General features: G+C 41.5%; 1 protein-coding gene across 1 annotated transcript in view; it reads right to left on the bottom strand.

Annotated features, from left to right (window-relative positions):
* Positions 1–14545, bottom strand: part of ME3 (malic enzyme 3) — a 132455-nt gene that overhangs the window by 116761 nt on the left and 1149 nt on the right. The window lies entirely within an intron of this gene.

The following is a 14545-nucleotide window of genomic DNA, read 5'->3' as shown; positions in this document are numbered from 1 at the left end:
GACTCAGATACCTCCCTGTTCCATTGTGCTGGCCTCAGTCAAAATTTCTGCGTAAAAGTTGCCCTGATGTTTCTCCAAGCCTTTATCTCCCCAGACAAAAGAAAACAGTTCTGCAAAGCTTGAGGTTATCTGAATAACTTAAAGACATTAAAAAAAAATTAGGTTTTTTTTTTCCCAAAGCCACCAACTTCTGAACTACGTTTATCTTGGAACAGCATTGCTGAGACACAGCATGAAGCTAACATCCTAGATTTTTCCTGTCCTCACTGAAAATCCATGCCTTGGAGTGCCTTTTTTTTTTTTTTTTTTTTTTTTTTTTACACAGATCTGGTCATCCACATTCATATTACTCACAAATCTTTCTACCACTGAATTCTCCCACCAGATCGCAGAATTTGTGCATCATCCTGAGCCTGCTATCAGGTATAAGTCTATCTATGTGGATCAAGGAGACAGGATTCCACCTCCTGACTGTAAGCACTGCGTCTAAGGACCTGTAGGATCAAAACCCAACATTTGCACAACGTTACTGATCTCAGCTTTCTTTTCAAGAAACACACAGATTTCTTGCTTTCAAAGGGCCTGGGATGTAGAAGAGAGACCAAGTTTGCCATGGCTGTGGGGTTTTATTCCTTTTGTCATTCCTTGCAGGCAATCCTCACTATGCTCTTTCCTAAACTTCCCAAACCAGGGAATGAGGGACTGGGGACAAGGGAATTGTGACACAGAATGGCAAATGTATCAGAGTATTTACTTTTGCACCAAGAGAAGGTAATCCAAAATTTAACATCTGACTATTTGTAGGTTATTGTACTCCTACAGGAAGAGAAAAGGCTTGCGCTCCAAGGCTTGTGGGCAGACTCTGGCTCCAAAGACCCTTAATCTGTCAATTTAATCAATCACACTTCAATCAAACTGCTCAGTTACTGCACAGTACATGGGAAGGACAGGTCAAACTCCCACACTAGCATTAAAGAATGTAGGATCTAAGACCACTACTAATATAAGGGTCTGTCATACTGCTTCAGGACTTTCTTCTTACCTTTCATCCACTACTCTTCTGCTGCTCCTTTCCTAAATTAAAAGAAAGTGAAACAGTAAAAAAATTTCATGTCACCTCAACAGTGTGAAGCTGAGAGCAAATTTACAGTTTTAACACCTGAAGTGACTATTTCACTTTGCAGGGTATTTATTACCTGGTTTTATTATTATTTATTTAATAAAGCAAACACCAACTAGAGACATTATAAGCTGTCTGAACCTCATTCTGCAAGTTCATTTTGCTTTTGCAGTAAATTTTCTTCTGTCTGGTACTCAATAATACAGATATATTATTGGATTTTATTTTTGCTTCTCTTCCCTCGGAGTGCAGAGCAGAAGTGCATCACCATTTGCTTACAACCCAGCTGTGCTCCCATAAAGTCAGTCCTCAGATAGCCTTTGGCCAGCAGACACTTGTAGGCTTAAAGCAGTGGGACACTAATCAAAAACCTATACCCCAGTTCAGCAAAGCATGCTCTGAAACAATATGAAGCCAATAAAGCTATAGCTCTGAATACTTCACTGCAAAGAGCTGTAATTACTCGTTTCGTTCCCATCAAATTAGATCTGCTTTGGATCTCATCCTAGACATTTGCTGGAAGGTGTCATTAAATAAAATGAGAGGAGAGTCAGGCCAATAATCTCTCAATTTCTAAGAAATCACTGGTTGTAGCACCTATCTAATCAGATGCTTTAGCAGCAGCCACAGGGGGCCCACACATCACACCCAGATCTCTGGCCCACAAGTTTTAAGCATAAATATTTACCCTACTTTGGTTCTCTCTTTGAATTATTACTTTAATAATAAGACAAGGTAATTACCTCAAGTTTACAGGTGTTGGCACCTGTAACTTATACATAGTGCGACTGGAAGTTTTGAACTGTTGCATAATAAAGACAGAAATTTTAAGTGATTAACTAAGCATATGAATGGCAAAAAAATGAAACAAGTTCTGGTAAACAGAATTTAAAAGAGTCTTCCTAGAACAGCTGTTTGTGAGTGCTTGCTTCCTTCGCACACAGCTTTTGGGAAATATTTCACAAAATGCTTTTCATTTTATAAAACAATGCATACTTAATGGCACGTATGGGATACAGCAGTTGATATACCTCATGTGTTTCTGACAGGCTGTGGTTGAGATCATTGCTGGTAGAGATAAAAGATGCTATGACACAACCGAGCAAACAGGTTTGCTGGCTGAATGGTTGAGTTAATTCGGAGAGATTCAGGTTCACTTACTTGATCTGCCACAAACGTCCCATATTACCTCGGACAAGCTAAAAATCAGTTCCTCACTGAAGTAAGAATAACTCCATTTCCCCGTCTCAGTAGACTGCTCCAAAACTAAATGTGAAATACATTACACCAGTATGGTGCCCGTGACTGCGTGACCTTTTCTCCAATGCCTATCAGTGACTCAGAAATATCCACAACTATTCAATAAGAAACACAACGGAGCTCAAAAGAGTTAGATGTAACGCAGCGAGTGCTCTAGGACTCCAATAGCTTGAACTTCAATGCCTGAATGAATACCACTAAGGAAAAGCAAAAGCTGAATGATACATGCCTTGAGGGTCATGTTATGTGCTGAATGCCTCCAAGAATGAGGAATAAGAAATAATAAACCACAAGTATTTCTCCAATTCATGCTGCTTTTGTGTTTTTTTTCCATGTCTTTATGTTCAAACTCAGTAGTTCCTATATTTTGCCACAATCTGGCAACCACAGCCAGAGATGTGTCTAACCACAATCTCGGTGGCGTGAAAAAGCACTCTGTCTCTCCAATTCAGGCTCAAGTTGCAGAAAATTCTAAACCTAAGTGCTGCATCCTAGATAATGAAGAAGTTTCTTAATTTGAGGAAAAATAAATAAGTACCTTTACAAATTCTAGTATCTTTTTTCTTCACCTCATATTTGTCAGGTGAATTACCAAAAATGTATATAGGTGTTCTCTCTAAAGAACAAGCTTTGAGATCTACTCTCTCACATACCGCTACCTCAAGGCATGCTTGCACCTAGATCTTTTGTTTTTTGGGGGGGAAATGAAGGACTTTGGCCATCAACCCAGGATTTCTGAAACTCCAGAAGTTGGCTCAGAGCTACAGTCTTACGTGCAGAGTCAATCTGCAAGTGGACAGTAAATCCAACGCGTGTAAAAGATGATCAGCCTCTGGATAAGTACAGACTATACGCAAAGCAGATGAGGGAAGCCCAGAAGTCCCAGATATAGGCCCATCTCATCCAGAATGGAGATGGGGAACATCTGCAATGCACAAAGTAACATGTGTCCAGATGGTCCCACCACCACACGCACCGCAGACTGGAAACTCCCACATACTAGGTAGGCTCCTCAGCCCAAGTGCCTCATCTCTCCTTCACAGCATTCCTCTGCCTGGATAGGAAAAAGCAATACTGCCTTAAAGGTAAGGTTGAAGCCCCTTTTTAAGACACATAAAGCATTTCCCATAATATGAAGTTACTACGAACCTGAAAGGGAAAGAGGCTCACAGGACTTCAAGCAAATTTGGTTTGGGCCCTAAATCAGGGTTCACTGCAACCAGCTCAGAGTTTGAGAAAAATTTTGCAACACTAGGAAAATTAAAACCAGCGCTGAACTGACCCAAGTGACTGTTTTATCAACAAGACTGAAGTTTCTGCCTCCTACAAGCACACTCGATACCGTACTGAAGTTCAGAGATTATATTATGATGATATCAAGGAAAGACATTGGGAAAGACTCGAGAACAGCTTCAGCTGTTCATTGCTTCCTATTAGATCCGTAACCACGTTCACCACTCTTCTTCCCTGCCCCAACATCGTGGAACATTTACGGTCCTGTGAGCTGCTTTATTTATTTACTGACAAAAACTAAAAAATTAAAAGCATCCACTTTACTGAATTTGCTATTCCTCAGGAAATACTAATTGAAAACTTCTTGCTCTGTGCTACAAATTGCAGTGCAAATATGATTCTGTAAGACAAACAAGATTAATATGCCTCTTTCCCTGCAGGAAATCCTAATAAATGCTACAAGGGTTTCCAGCTTTGCAGGAAGTGAAACTGCTGGATCCTCAGACACTTTTATATTTGGCTTCAGTGGGAAACTCATTTTGCAGCTCCACCAAATCCCAGTCACATTCCCACAAGGAAAGCGGTCCAGCTGCCAGTCAATAGGACATTTGACCTTGCAGAGAAACCTGAAAGGCACTTGTACAAAACAAGAAGATCTGGTTACAGTCGCACTCGTGCTGCCAATGCCATTAAAGCTTATCTTTAAAATGCAATTAACTTTTAAAAAGTGGCCAACACCAAACCTGTTTTCCAGCAGCAGCCAGGGTCTTGCTGCTGCTTTCCAGCACCTTTGCATCACTTCTTTTCTATTTATATGAGAAATGGCTTTGCTATATTATAGCTACAAATACAGTTAACATGTTAAATACAAAACAATTACTTGTCCTTAGGGAGAATGGCCTGGTTTCAGCAAGCATCAGTCATGCATTCATTCTGGTTTCATAATCCCAGTTACCCTTGACCAGTGGACATTTGGAAGGTCACAATTCAAAGGCACTTCTGTAAGTTCTATTAAGCTACCGCAAGAACTCTGCAGGGCAGCTTCAAGATCTCCATGCAGCTTCTCGCTTAGTGCCCTCATTTCTCCACCAGCAGCTCTTGTGAAGATGTCCAGCTCTTCTTGCCTGCATGCCGGAGGACAGCTTTGGGCACTGGAAAGGCATCACTGAGGTGGTTGCTCCGTAGATCACAAGGAAGATGAAAGAGCTTAGACAGATGACACTAAAATAAAGAGTACTAAAAAGCACTTTTGGTTTTTAGGATACACAGCTATGGAAGCAGCTGGAGCCTTCATGTAGTTCTTTATCAGTAGAAATAGATGATATTGGCAAATGCCATTTTTGCTTAAACAACTAGTAAGCAATTTTTCACATATGCTTCCAGTTTAATTACTATCTATTAACAGAGCAAGATGGTGAAATTTCACACTATACTACCTTTAATCTTATCCTTTTGTGATTAAGTAATCTCACGGTTTGAACAGTGCAGTTACGTATTTCTAAGTTTAAAAAAAAAAAAAAAAAAGGGCTTGATGCAAAGTAGAAATCAGCAGAAAGCCTCCCGATCTCCCGATGGCTCAAGCTTTTGCTGCCTCTTAGGAACCACAGAGCAATGCTCAGGGAGACCTCTGTGCTGTCGCAAGCATTTCCCCCCCCCGCCCCCCAGACATAAGCCAGTAAAAGCTGCTGGCATCAGCACATGGAGCGAAAGGCATGTCACACATGTCTCCTTCTAATAAATACTGCTGTACATCACAACCTGGGCAATTTACCAAACCTAAGAGGAATCTGTTGCATGTGTGCAATGAGAAACAAGTCCCAGGAGTACGTGCGCTGAAAATCCTCCAAACTTGAGAGGGGAAAAAAATTCTTTCATTACCTTTGAGCAACTGAGTTTATGTTTGACTGTGATTTACTTGACAAGCTTATAAGACACCAATGTAAGCAAATTCACTAGCGAGTACAAAGTAGCAGGCACTGCAGAATGAAAGCCATTCCACATTACAGTCAGTATTAACTTATGCTTGGAAAGTTTTCCTTCCCCTACCTGGAGCACGGAGTCACATTTACCATCGCTTTCCATCACTTCCATCCATCAAGCCGAGCCATCTGGTAGGCACTGGGGAAGAGAGAAGCTTTCAACTCTTCCCAAGACCCTTCATCCCTTCAAGTACTCTGAGATCCTCTTTGAGATCTTCTATCTCTCACTCAGAAACCACCTGAACTGCTAAACTGTTCTAGCACAAGTGTCCTTCATGCTCCTGCAACTGTTGCACAACTCTTTTCTCTTCCCTACAAGAATGTCTGCTGGAGCTCAGACTTCCCGCACATCGCACTAACACAAATGGTTTGCTCTCCCAGCAGTTTTTTGCTTTTAAAGAGGGTCTGTTTAAAAAAAAAATAAATATCCAAATGAATGGGAGATAAAATACATTTTTAGATTATATTTACTTTTTTCCACAGTACTCAGACTTCACAGTTCAGCAAGTAATTTTTATTTGGCTCATTTTATGGCTGGATTTAAAAACTTCTATACAGTATTGGGGAGAGAAGGGCCTTGTCCCTCCAATAACTGCGAGGAAGGGATCTGATTTACAGATGCAGTTGTTTTATCCCAGCAATTAGCTACAGACACAAATGGCAACATGAAGACATCTAATTCCCTGTGAGGTGGGAAATGGCTATCACGGAGAAGTTTGGGGTTTGGGTGCTTTTTTGTTGTTTTTTGTTTATTGGACCAATATAGTTGGGGATTAAAAAAAACACTGAGTTGCTAGAAGAAGTGCTATGAAGGTGAAAAACCCTGGTTTTACTTCTTTTTTCCCCCCACCTAAATCAGTTGGCCTAATAAAACACATTATCTCTCCCTCCGTCCCCTGCCCTGCTTACATGCTTAGACCATCCTAACAATAGAAACTCTTAAGAATCTGGACACTTCCAAAAGTGACAGGATTTGGTACATATAATCCATTCTCTCATTTGCAAATAGTCACAGCTAAAATTACCTGCAGGTTTCACATCAAACTCTTCAAATGAAGATTAAACAGAGTTTAATCGTTTCCATAATGAATTTAACCACCAGGCAAAGTGACAAATCCATCAGCCAAGCCAAAGAGTTAAAGTTCAAGATGGCTTGTCCAGGGAAACATAGCACTGCTGTATTTGAAATGACCAATTCCTTCCTATGTTGAGAAACACAGTAAAGCCTTAACTACATGTTTTATGAGGCTGAACAGAGCTAATCCATATGGACATACCACAAAACAGACTTATCACTTTATAAGCTAGATACACGGAAAAAAATTGCTCTGATGTGTGGAGCTAGTCTTTTTTATATATAAAAAATATAGAAATTTATTGAAAATCTGTTTCAGTTCCATGTGTTGAAAAAGGATAAATATGCAACAGAGAGCTGCAAAGTGAAGTGAAGCAGAAAATGTTGATACGCAGAAAACTTTTGTGTTGGTGTTATTTTCTTTGTTAGAACCATAGCCTGCTCGGTTTATGTCCGAGTTTTGTGTTTGGCAGCTGCAGAACTATAAAAAGCTTTGCCTTTTAAAACATTTTAAAAAGAAAGATATTGTATTAGGCTGACAATACATAAGTCATTTGTCAAAATGTCATGTTGTTTGGGGAGACAGATAATGAGTGTCACCCCTGGGCCTCAAAGAGAGGTTAAAAATTAAAAACATACTCATCATCTCTACTAGAGCACATTATAAGCTGAAAGTAGTCAAGTTTGCTGTTGTGCTAAGCCTTCTGTTGAAAGAGAGGGAATTACAGCACAGTGTTTATTCTCCCCCAGGCATCAAGGCCTGTCTGACCTGCTTGCAACAGCTCTAAAGCTCAGTCTGTCCCAAAAGAATTTATTTGGGTGAAAGCTACAATAAGCTGTTCAAGATTTGGTAGTAGGTCTGATAAGTCAGTGAGAAAAAGAATAATAAGTAACGGAGGAAAAGCAAGAGACAAAGTAAAAACGTTGTCTTTTCAGCCTGACTTGTCTCCTAGGTTTTGTCATATAAGGAATACTTCTGGATCCAGAACCTCGAGGAAAATTAAAATAACCATTTGCCTCTTAGCTCCCTGCTGCAGGACAACCTATCCTCCTGCATGGCATTTAATCGGAGGCAGGTACAGGCAAGGCTTCTCCCATGCAGAGCAGCATCCAGCTTTCAGCCACAGCAGGCATGTGCACTGGCAGCTCCAGCATCAGACTCTGGGCCCTGACTGGGCCAGGGGCTCGGTGCTGGGGATGCCTGGGTGCTCTCTGCACGGGGGCACTGCTGGCAGTGGCACTCTTTGAAGTGAAGGATGAGCAAGATGTTGAAACCACAGGAGAGCTGCCAAAAGCAGATGTTTGCCCAGTACCTTCCATCAGCCAGGCAAGTTGGGAGGGCAAGAAAATATAGCGGCATCACTTAGAGCAAGTCAGAGAAAGGAAACCATCCCAAAGCCCTGGAGAAGCCTAAATATTATAAAAAAATCAAAACTTTCCCCCTCAGCAAGGGGTATCAATTCATTAGAGACCCACCCTTCCTTTCTAAGCTCTGAATGAATGCCAGTAACAGCAGCTAGAGTGTTCTTCTGGAGGTGGCTGCTATAGAAGCTGAACAGGAATTCAATTTACATTCTCTTTATCCAAAATCAAGTCAAATGGAATTTTTCAGTTTTGTTCAGCAAGTGCCAGATCTGACACACCAAAACCAAAAATTCCAGGGTCAAACTGCCACACAGCACTACAAAGCTGCCAGACCCATCTCTAGTAGGTACCTTACTGCATGGCAAACTCATCCGAAATCAAAACCAAGCCACAAACTACTGCTCTTCACTTCTTCTTGTGAGTTAGCACTGTCTTTCAGCAGCTTCAGTGAAATCATCGCTAATTCTGAGGAGCATAACGACTCGACATACAGCAGCACAAGTTTCTAACATCAGCAACATTATATGTCATGCTACTTAGGCAGGGCAAGGCTTGAAGCCTGCTGAGGTCAGTGGAGTGAAGTCTAATTACAGGACCAGCCTCAAATATATAATACACTGTGTCTTCCCACCAACATCCACAGTGCTCACAAAGTAATTAACTGCTATTTGCCACACATTTCACTAGATGCAATGAATAGAGATGCTGAATGAGCTGTAACATTCAGCCCTGAATGCATTCTAACTGCAACACTATCAATTTTCATACTACTTATCAAACAGTTTGTGTAACTTGAATAGGAATTGCACTTAAAGTGCCAAAAAACTTTGTCCACCCTATGAAATAAGAGCTACATTCTCTGCTCTACCAAAACATGCCCGGTGTAATGATCGAGGCTTCTCTGAAAGAAAGGGCACAATAAAAAGAAAGCAACATAGACAGCTGCCAATCTGATTGATTTCCACAACTTAAAGGCAACTTTAAAGGTATTTTTATAACATATTCTGCTCAGAAAACAGAAATAAGAATTTTGGACCAAACACGATTTGTTTTTCTTAATATCTTATAGTGACTGCAAAAAAACTCAGCACTTACGAGAGCTGCCCAACCAACACCTCCAAGACCTCTCAACGCAGTTACAAGGGCTGAAGGCAAACCAAGGACCAACGTATTGTAGGGCTCGTACAACACAGACAGAGGCAGGGTCTGCCTCAGCACCCCTCTCACCTCGGCAGAACAGACTTCCTCTGGACTTCCATGCTTTTCCACAAGAACTCTACTCCCAAAGCATGAGAGGTTTTCCAAAGGGGACAGAGACAGCGCTGGCGAGAGATTATAAAGAGAGACTGTAAGGCAGATGGCCTCCTGGCTGTGCTAGGATAAGGGAGAGGGACTGGAATCCAAGCTGAGGAAGCAAAGGGACTTCTGCAGGTTGCTGCCAATACCAGAAGCACCGACAGATTTAGCTTGGGCTTAGTTTGCTGACCACGCCATAACGACAAGTTCTTTGGTACCAAAACATTTGGAAATGCCATTGCCAAAAGATACTTTGGACTCAAAAAAAAAAATATGCTTTTTTAAACATCAAACAAACAAAAATGAAATTCCACATGCCAGATTTGTTTCGGCCTTCATCCTAACAGCATATTTCTCAAACACGACCACATTTGCCAAAATACCGGGCCAAAGCTCATCTCCTTGGAGTTTGCTTCCGCTGAAGTCAATGGCAATACACCTGGGCTCGGCTGATGAAGTAAAGAGCAAGGAAACACATGAAAACAGCCTCTCCGTGCTGGACACCATCGAAAGGCTCAGCACAGTGCTCCAGCTCACTCACATTTCACATCTAGAAGAGTTAAAGCATGATTTGATGAAGAGCTCTCTCTCAGCTATGGTTTGGCTTGGGTCTGAAGAGCTCCATGTGCTGCAGGGGTTTGTCCAAGAAAATGTCTTGTTTGATATCCCTAGAAACAGGAGTGTCCTGTCAGGTCAGTTCATCTACACCAGCATCCTGTCCCCAGCAGTAGCAGCTATAAACCTTAAGAAGAGTAAATAGCACAGGTAAATAGGATACTCTTCCCCTGCACACTCCCATCCTTTAATCATTTTCAGTTTGGGGATTTTCTAAACCAGGTGTGGGTTTAGCGTATTTGGTAACCCTCAATAAATTATTGGGTTTTTTTTAAATGAACTTGTCCAGTCTAAAACTTGTCCCCTAAAACTTCCTGGAACAGCTATGGGCTCCTGAAAAATAAGAGGGGAACCCCCAAACTCTGCCCATCTCATACTCTTCCACTGCAAAACGTGGGCAGATGGGAAGTTAACAAATGCTGGGAGTCACACAGCCACTTCAAGCCCTGTGGGTACCTCAGCAGTTATACGTCTATCCAGACCTAAAGGTAGCCAAGCGGAGACTCCAACTGTAAGAATAAAACCTCGTGGATTTAGAGAGGAGATTTACTAATTTGAAAATGGAATCCTGCCTCGATTTGATCTTGCCAACTGCCATTTCAGACACACTGTTCTTGTGCTCATTACTAATTTCGTTTAAATGCAATCATTTTACAAATCCAGCTAATTTTAGGCCTGTTTCACCACAGTTGCCAAGTAGAGCCATGTGCAAGACCGTATCAGTTTTTCTCAGCTGCACTGGCAAATTACTGACACTATGTTCAAAGAACCCTCCGTGAGCTCAATTCTGATCCCTGCAAAGCTGAAGGACAAACTTTCTGCATTTTAATGATGCGTACGGCAGTACATTCCAAAACCACTGCACAAACCTATAGCAATTCTTTGAAGTTTCAGTTCTTAGAGATCCAGGCTGGTAATTTTGTTTTGTTTGGTTTGGAGTTTTTTTTTCAGTAATTCATTATGACACATTCCATGAAAAGCAACAGAGAGCATGCACATCAAAAGAGTACAGGGTATTATCCAGAAGTGCATATTATCCCTGCAGTGCATTTTGCAGAAAAGTCTCATGTGTTATCTCAACCCTTCAAATACGGCGATATCCTGCCACTCCCAAGACAAACTGTGACCTCCAGTTCTGCATCTGTTTTGATGGCAGATCTCCAAGGAGGCCATGATCTATCTCAAAATTAGGACTTCCAGAAAAATGCATGAAGTGCTGTCAACCTTCCAATTTGAACAGTGCAGTGAGATGTCACCAACAAATTACAGTCGATTTTCCACAGAATCATAGAATTGCCTAGGTTGGAAGGGACCTTTCAGATCATCGAGACCAACCACCAACCTAACACTGACAAAGCCACCACTAAACCATATCTCTAAGCACCACATCTACATGTCTTTTAAATACCTCCAGGGATGGTGACTCAACCACTTCCCTGGGCAGCCCGTTCTAATGCTTGACAACCCTTTCAGTGAAGAAATTTTTCCTAATATCCAACCTAAACCTCACCTGGTACAACTTGAGGCCACTTCCTCTTGTTCTGTCACCTGTTACTTGGGAGAAGAGACCGACCACCACCTCACTACAACCTCCTTTCAGGTAGTTGTAGAGGGCGATAAGGTCTCCCCTCAGCCTTGGGTTCCTTTTGGGTCCCTACAGGTATGTGGTCAAACTGGGAATTGTCCAGCTCAGCCTGTGTTTGTTAAAACACAGAGAGGGTACATGAATTTGACAGAGTCCCGAGAAGAACTGGGGAATCATGAAGAGCATATCTGAGATGAGCAAAGTTGTACACATCTTCAGAACTGAGAGCAGTGTCAGAGAGACAACACGCGCTTGACCACACCAAACATGAGGCAACTTCGATAAATAAGGCGGCAGGTAAGAGATGTCCCATCTTTCCTCCCAGGGTCCGAGTGATGAATTAACTTTTCACAAGGCTGAGGCCCCACAGTAGAAGACTTGTCTTTCACCAAGTCCAGCACTGCTGCTGCCCTCTCAGCAAGTCACTTACTTACATGTGGCCAAGCCTTCTAACAAATCCTCCTGGAATCTGGCTTGCACCTGGATCACCACAGAACAGTCTCACTGGTTTTCTGTGGTTATCTGACATTGTTAAAATGTTTAGGGTTTCAAATTTTGCAGCATTCAAAGGCAGGAAAAGAACTACTTCATGAAAACATGCAACAAGCTCTTCTTTAATCTCCTATTAGTTCTGAGACTCTTCTGTCAACTGAGAACAACTGCTATTGCCTTTTAAGACCCCAAATACTCCTCACAAAAAAATGCTGACATTTCCAGAGTTCCGCCCTTGGATCAAACACGGGCTGGAATACTTTGCAACAGAAGGAAGAACAGTATTTGAATAGTACAGAAACATGCAGTTACCTTAAAGTCTCATCAGCACAGATGAAGCATAACCGGTTCTGTCTTCACAGTCCCTCCTCCTGTACAAGGACTTAAGCTACAAGATTTCCTTGCATGTGACTTCCCCAATGTCACACAGAAAGTCTGAGACATAATCAAAGCCGGTCTTGCCTTAACTGCAAGACAGCTTTTCCCTCTAAATTTTCCCAAAAATGCCTAGTCAAGGAAGCTCTTATACACAAGACATATACTGGCCAAATAATGTAAGGACTGAGATAACTCATTTTCAATCCATGCTTAATACAGTGTTGGCACCCTTGATCAGTATTTAGGAATTCCGCTCCTTTACATCAGAAAAAAACAGCCAACTTCGCATAGTAAACAATGACCAAAGGGAAGCAACAACAGCAAATTTCTTATGTCAATAACTAGTATTTCTATTTATATTTTTTTCTTCTCAGGCAGATCTGAAAAACAAAGGAGCTTCTCAGGGGACAGCCTGCTTTTACTGATATTTAGGGTCTTACAGAGGACCTGGCAGCAGTGACTTCCAAGTCTGCTGCTTCTTCAAAGCACCTTCAATGTAGTAAGCAAGTAAAGACTTGGATCAATAACCTCAGACTGTAAATCTGTCTGTGATGCTGCTGGAGGGACATAGTCTCCTTCATTGAATAAATACCACACGCTTCATAGCTTTAGACTGACACTTTAAACTTCACCCAAAAGCTATAAAACAGCCAGGGCATTGAATAAAGCAGCAAAACACTTGCTGCCCAAACCCTGACTTTAAAAAACTTTTTCAAAGGTTCTTGGAGAGATGGAAGGACTATCAGAGCAGAGCAGCCTTGGATCAGATGAAAGCTTAGATTAAAGCAAGATCCATTGCAGAAAACCTGCAATGACCCGATGCCTGCATTTAGCTACAGAAGGGGTAAACAGCAATCGCCATGTGATAATGAGTACAACAGCTGAAAACCTATCGAGATCCCTAATTCTGACCTACACCACCGCAGCACAGCAGCCCAAAGGGCCATCAATCAATCAATCATACCTTGACCACATACAAACTGTCTGAAGTATCTCATTTCATTTGAATACAGTTAATTCCTTAGATACTCAACCAAATGTTAAGAACAGCAGAGAAACAGAAACCTGTTTAAACAAGTTTGGAAAGAGGGCCCGAGTGTTTACTAATGACTAGTTACTAGTTAGCTAGGTGCATAAACAGGCAGGCCGTGTCTCCTACCACAGATGTCAGTCATTTCTGTCCTCACTTGGATGTTCTGGAGATGACTATATCAATGCTTGTAAGGTCTGGACTGGCAGAGGAACATAACAACACAAACAGCAAACATCCAGGCTGGAGACCAGCTGGGAGATTTCTCACGGCCAATTAAACATATATAGAGAGGTATATTTTACCTCTAACAGAAGTGGTTTTCTTCCCTTCTCTCCACACGGACCAAAATCCCATTTAGATTTAACGAAAAATCCTTTAGTTCGCTGGAAGGGGGGAAAACACTTTAGAAAAGTCTCAGTTCTGAAAATTACAAAATGGGACATTCAAAGTCTACTTCTGAGGCAGCCAAATCAATTTAAAACGTGATAGATTCAACTGTTTGTGTGCTATTATTGCATTACACTGAACAAAGGTAAAAATATTAATTTTTCAGTGCAAATTGATAGACGCAAGACTACTAGAAACACTGACTATGTTACTCGTTATAACTGCCACTGAAGACCAAAGAGAACAAGCCAGATGTTGAGGAAAACCCTATCAAAACCATTTAGAGCTGATGAATTACTGTTGTTTATGAGATAGTTGGCAATTCCTCTTCTCTTCAGTCTTACTGACGTGCACTGTGTAACGATTCAAACCAGATTGCCTACAAAGTTGCTGTGTATTCAGTCACATCCTGTGCCATCGCGTGCCTTGGTCCTTAGGGGTGCACCTCTACGGATGCTGGAACGGTACCAGGAGACGCAGCCCAGCGCACAGCGTAAAGGAAAGCTATCTTTACTTTAGTACACAAAGTACAAGTTGTCATCCAGAGAGTCTCCAGTCCAGAAGAAGACACAGGAGGCTCATGCACCCGATAACTACACACCAAGTAGAAGACAAATAGTCACAGCCCCACCAACTATCAATATTGCATTTAATATCTGCTTATTTTTAAAGTAATTTACATATTTATAGTTATTTCTGACAATATTAATACATGACACTGGAATCC

This window comes from Numenius arquata, chromosome 1, assembly GCF_964106895.1.
Source record: "Numenius arquata chromosome 1, bNumArq3.hap1.1, whole genome shotgun sequence".
Classification (NCBI taxonomy): domain Eukaryota; kingdom Metazoa; phylum Chordata; class Aves; order Charadriiformes; family Scolopacidae; genus Numenius; species Numenius arquata.
Note: the sequence above shows the minus strand (reverse complement) of the source record. Positions and strands in the feature narration are given on the sequence as shown.